At 37.9% G+C, this 5,883-nt stretch overlaps 1 protein-coding gene across 1 annotated transcript in view; it reads right to left on the bottom strand.

The window, feature by feature from the left end:
- The window catches only part of stard3nl (STARD3 N-terminal like), an 18,193-nt gene extending 13,631 nt beyond the window's left edge, over nt 1-4,562 (bottom strand). Inside the window, exon 1 of the mRNA XM_079650095.1 lies at nt 4,421-4,562. The gene's annotated coding sequence lies outside the window, so the exon portion shown is untranslated. The remainder of the gene's footprint in view (nt 1-4,420) is intronic.
- Nucleotides 4,563-5,883: the final 1,321 nt, after the last annotated feature.

Here is a 5,883-nt window from a genome sequence, read left to right as displayed (position 1 = left end):
AGCAGGTTATTCAAAACCCAAACACTGAAGAATCAAACTGCACTTTCCACATTATCTATAAATAAATCTGAGGTTGATTGGACAGTGTCAATATGATCTAATGGTAAGAGTGTTTTTTATAATAGCACAAAAGGACGGTCAAGTCGTTTACTGTAATTCCCAATGAAACCACATCGACCAACCAATTCCTCTTTACATGCCTGAGCGCATTTTAAACCACACTAGCCTTTAAGTTCAACGTGATAAAAGCTTGAATGTCACTGAGAAATGAGAAGAATAAGGATTTTTGACCAAGTGTTGCAGTTCATTTACCGAGTGCAGTGCAGACTTCCTCATTTCAGGGTTGGTATGAGGAAGTTAAACACCAATAAAGAGAAAATACAGTAGAGAAATGCCACACTAGAATTAAGGTAACATAGCAACAGTTTTCAGAGACACTGTCCTTTGTTCATCCCTATTGAGCTTTTTGGGAGTTTCCCTTTCCTGTAGTTAGTTAAATAGGTTTCTGTGCGTGTACACGGTCTGCAAAGGCTAACATCATATGTTCCCTCCAAAGGGAGTAGGTCCTCTTTAATAGAGATGTCCCGATCCGATCACGTGATTGGGGATCGGAGCCGATCACGTGATTTTCAAAAGATCGGAATCGGGAGGAAAAAAATCGGGCATCGGGACTTTATTTTTTTTAATAGTTTTTTTTTATTTTGTATTCAATGTTACAAAACAAAAATGACCATGTTCAAGTCTTAAAGTCATCCTGAGGCTTTAGTTTTGGTTTCAAATGACACGACATCATGTATGTGTTGCTTCTTTGGGGCTTGTTTTCATAGACCTGCTTATTTCTCTCAAATCTGGCAACAGAGTGGGCGCAGTGTCTAATTGTAGCAGTAAGCTAACGAGTACTGAAAGCTTTATTTTGTTTTGATCCAATGCTGCACAACTGAACTGATCCAATGCTGCTGTGAAAGAAAGAAGCTATATCCATGTTGGATAGAAAATCCAATTTAAATAAAAAAATTACCTTAAGGGACAACTTGAATGCTTTTTTGTCTCTTAATGCATTGCATAAAGATCGGATCGGGAAAAATCGGTATCGGCAAATTGTCAAAATCAAATGATCGGAATCGGATCGGGAGCAAAAAAAGGTGATCGGGACATCCCTATCTTTAAGCTATCAGCAAAATGCAGAACAAAGTATGATATTGGCTCCTAAAATGAAGGAGCTCACAGGAGCACTTACTAACTCATAATAATCTCAAAAGAAGGAAGTAGTACGTTGGCACTACTGGTCACAGGATTTCTAAGGACGAGTGGATTTGACTGACACTCTTGTGTTTCTGCAGCGTTACCGTGCGTCAGCAGAAGAATGCAGTCATGCAGAAGAAACTCTTCCAGTCTTAAGACCAAAGCATATCTGTGTATATACTGTGACACCAGAGCAGCATGACTGCCAGCTGATTCTTCATGGGAAATATATACAAAAATACATCCAATTAATTCGATCAGGTCTCCGACATCTGTATTCATTTATTTGATTTGTTGGCGACTTAAGGAACTCCCCAAAGTAATAAACGTACGACTCACACTCAGAGCAATATACTCATTCATCTGGAGTTATTTCTGTGCAGCTGATGAATGTAGGTCAGGTATTTACTCTCCTCTTAGCTCTGGTATGGTCTCCACTAGCCACTGAGAATAAATACCCGCTCCTGTTGGAAGTTTATTGCAGAGCAGGAAGTGTACAGTTCATTTATCAGAACTTTATCGCTGCTAGAAATGAGATTGTGCTGCAACTGAACACCGACAGTAAATGTGCCAAAAAAAAAAAAAAAAATCAGCGACAAGAAGGTTTGTGAATTCAAAGCGGGTTAATCACTCTTAACTGAAACCGAGGACTTTAACGACTCTAAACCTTATTTGGAAGTAAAGTATTGATTCATAACATACCGTACGTCACAGTGAAACTAGAACGAACCTGGATTAGAACTACACAAATCTGCATGCCGCATTTAATAAGAAAGCTATAATGCACTAAACACCTGTTTGGAAATGTGACTGTAGTCGGAGAGAAAGCACCGGAGATCCCATTTTAAATGACTGGTATATAATACACTTTAATATTTGTAACGGGAAGAATACCTTTCTCCATGAGACATTAGGCAACTTGGAAAAAGTGGAAGCAATATTTTGTACTGAGACGTCCCTCCTTTGTTTGATTTTGCTCCCTGCTGTGTTCCCTTTCCTTAAAACAGAAAGCAGCTCCTGTGTGGTATTCAATAACGATGACCCTATAATGGAATTGCATATAGAGATATCGTTAAAGTAAATGAGGCCGTCTAAATGTAATAACAAGCACATACTAAGTGACATGTCCATCCATCCATCTTCTCTTCGCTTATCCGTGGTCGGGTCACGGAGGTAGCAGTTCCAGCAGAGACCCCAAACCTTCCTTTCCCCCGGCCACATCATCCAGCTCTGACTGGGGGTCCCAAGGTGCTCCCAAGCCAGAGAAGAGATATAATCCCTCCATCTGGTTCTAGGTCTACCCCTCGGTCTCTTCCCAGCTGGACGTACCTGGATCACCTCCCTAGGGAGGCGCCCAGGTGGCATCCTAACTAGGTGCCCTAACCACCTCAACTGGCTCCTTTCGACACAAAGGAGAAGCGGTTCAACTCCGAGTCCCTCCCGGATGACTGAACTTCTCACCTTATCCCTAAGGGAGACGCCAGCCACCCTGCGGAGAAAACCCATCTCGGCCGCTTGTACCCGCGATCTCGTTCTTTTGGTCATGACCCATCCTTCATGACCATAGGGGAGGGTAGGAAGGAAAGGGGCCCGGTAGACGGAGAGCTTTGCCTTCTGAGTGAAATGTATTGTTCATATATGAGAGCAAATGTAATATCTCTGGCTCCTTGGTGGATAATCTGAAGATGTGAATTTGGGATACTGAGGGATATTTGTTCCACTTTTTTGCTTACACATGGACTCAAGAAGGGAATAGATGAATTGAGAAAAGAGTTGGCGGATAACTTGAAAAGACAGCATAGTTGCTGATGGAGATAAGATGGAGGAGGTTAATCTTGCATGCTGCAGAGGAAACTCATGAGTGGCCTGGATGTCACTGAGTCTAGACATATCTACAGCAATGTGTGACATTAAACGTAATATTAATATTAATATTAAGCGCAGGTGAAGTAAAAAAACAAATCCCAAACTCAAAACTTTGCTCACATTTTATTCTAGTGTTTTGCATTTTCCAAATGAAAAAACATGTTTAATATATCTCTCAAAGCCCAATAAATGTAACCAAAGAACTCAATTATACTGCACTTAGAAAGCTTACTTAAATGAATGCACACTCGTTATTTTGTTCAGAGGGGGACGGAGTACTCAGACTTTTTACTTAATTATTACTTACTTTTTAAAATCTATTTAAAGTACAAAAGCATAAGTATACAATTATATATCACGATCATTTTGCAGCTTGTAGAGGTGGGGTTATTTTGTGATTACTTTGCATATGGCGTGGTCATTTAATACACAATAATATATCATCATTTATTGGCTGATTTTTAGCATTAGCTGTGGCAGAACCTGGAGATACTCAAAGTCCAAATACGTCCAAATTGTACTTAAATACAGTTATGTAGTTAATGCATTTTCAACTACTGGTTCACATAAGGATGTTAAAAACATTGCAAACTTTAAACACCAAAAGCACGATGCAAAATGTTCAATTTCAGCATCACATATATAAAACAGTACTATAATGAAGTGATGCATGAGAGAGCTGACTTTTTAATTGCTTTATAGTGCTGTCTAATTCAAACCACAATAATATAGCATCATTTACAAGGTGATTCATATTTTGTATTAATAATCTACAGCTGTCAAATAAATGTATTGGGTAAAGTGCAATATCGCATCTGAAATGTAGCTCAAGTAGAACCAGAAATAGCACAACATCGAAATGCCTTAAGCACACATACTTCAAAATGTGTACTTAAATACAACAATTGAGTAAATGCACATTCCTCCACTCGTTCACCTGATGAGGTTCATAACCTGTCTTACAATTAAAGCTTCAAGGCATCACTTTAAATACTTGATATTCCTGATTTTGTGTAAAAGTGCAGGAAAAACCCGGTTTCCTGGTGCAGGGAGTAGGCCAACAACAACAACAACAACAGCAGCAGCAGCAGCAGCAGCACTGTGGATTCATAAGCATTGCCTCATAGCATTTAAGCAGCATACAAGCTTAATAACAAACAGAAAATGGTTAAATAAAATCTAAATAACATGGTGTGTACAGAGCTGCCATAATAAAGGTGTTTACAAGCCTTCATGACACAACCAAGCTAGCGAGTTAGCTCACATTCAGGCATTTCAACTGGTTTTTAAAAGCCTATTTCACAGTTCTTACCTTTAAAACTTGCTCCAAATGTTTATTTTAGTTTCCTAACGCAGCGGTTGGAAGGTTTTAGTCGGGAGGTTTCAGTCTCAACGCAGCAGACGAGTCATATGTTTCCCTTTCGACAGGATGGAAGTAACCGGAAGTGATACAAAGAAACTGGCGCAATGAACTATGGGATATGGAGTCCGGAGCTAACGCGTTTGTAGCGATGGATACATTCCGAAACATTCACTGAAGGACTGTACTTTTTTAGGTTTAAGCAAATGAAATATTTACAGGGAAGCAATATATTTATTTATAATATTGTACATTAAATTATTGATCAATTTTCGCTATTGTTTATATTGTAAATACACATATTTTAAATATGTATATTTGTGTTGCTTTTATTATTGTGAACAAGGCCCAAATATTTAATGTTGACTATAACTTCTATAACTTTCCTATTTTTTATTGTTGTTTTTATCCTCAATTAAAAAGCTATAACACAATTAGCCCTAATTTTAAGGTCTTCATACCCAAACATATTTTGTATTTAGCTAGAAAGCATTTAGTGTTTGTATCACAGGTGTAATATTTGAATCCACATGCCATACACATGTATTGATATTCAAATGTGTCTCATTGGTTTCAGGACTGAATTATAAAAAAATCACACACAACTTAAATCATGATCATCAGTGAGAGACATGCAGCTCATCCCTGGTTAGCGGGGTGAAGGCGCCCCCTTGTGTTTCAGTTTTCACATTTCACTTGTTAACCTGCTTTGATTAATTATAATGAAATTACACATGTAACAACAACAGCAACAACTGAAGGTCCTGCATTCAAACCATTGGCATCAAAATATATTCAAAGTACAAAATAGTCTAACTCCTTAAAATCACTTATTTGGAAAGGAGATTGCATTGAGAAAGTTTCCCTCTAACAGTTCACCTTTTACCCTTTAATTAACTTTAATACAGTCCATAATTACCATGCCAATCATGTTCTCTATAGAGACATTTAAAAACTACTTTCCCACCATTCCTTTATCTCATGCTGGCTTTATCAGACAAGCCAAATGACAGAGGGAGAGCGAATAGCACATGGGAAAGAGAGGAGTCTTTAATCTAATGTTAGCGTGAGATAACAGGTGTCTTATCTTATCTCTATTAAATCTAAATGCAGTTCAAAGCTTACAAGAATCATCCTATTAAAATGTAAATGCCATTAAAGTCGGGGGTTTTCTACATAAAGAATGGTGAAAAGAGTGTTAGCTATATTACCCAATATGAAAGTAATTAATATAAGTGTTGACAGGAAACATTGCTGCTTTATTTCCATTCTTATATAATTTGTATTTTATTTTATTATTACATTAACATGATCTTCATATTTTCAAATGAGTCTCACATTTGTATTTAACTCATGCATTTGGATTGAGAGTGGAAGTAAATGGGGCCGGTGCTTGCTGTACAACATGAGGTTAT

The sequence above is a fragment of the Notothenia rossii genome, assembly GCF_949606895.1.
Source record: "Notothenia rossii genome assembly, chromosome: 9".
Classification (NCBI taxonomy): Eukaryota; Metazoa; Chordata; class Actinopteri; order Perciformes; family Nototheniidae; genus Notothenia; species Notothenia rossii.
The sequence above is the reverse complement of the archived record's forward strand: the minus strand, read 5'-3'. Positions and strand labels throughout refer to the sequence as shown.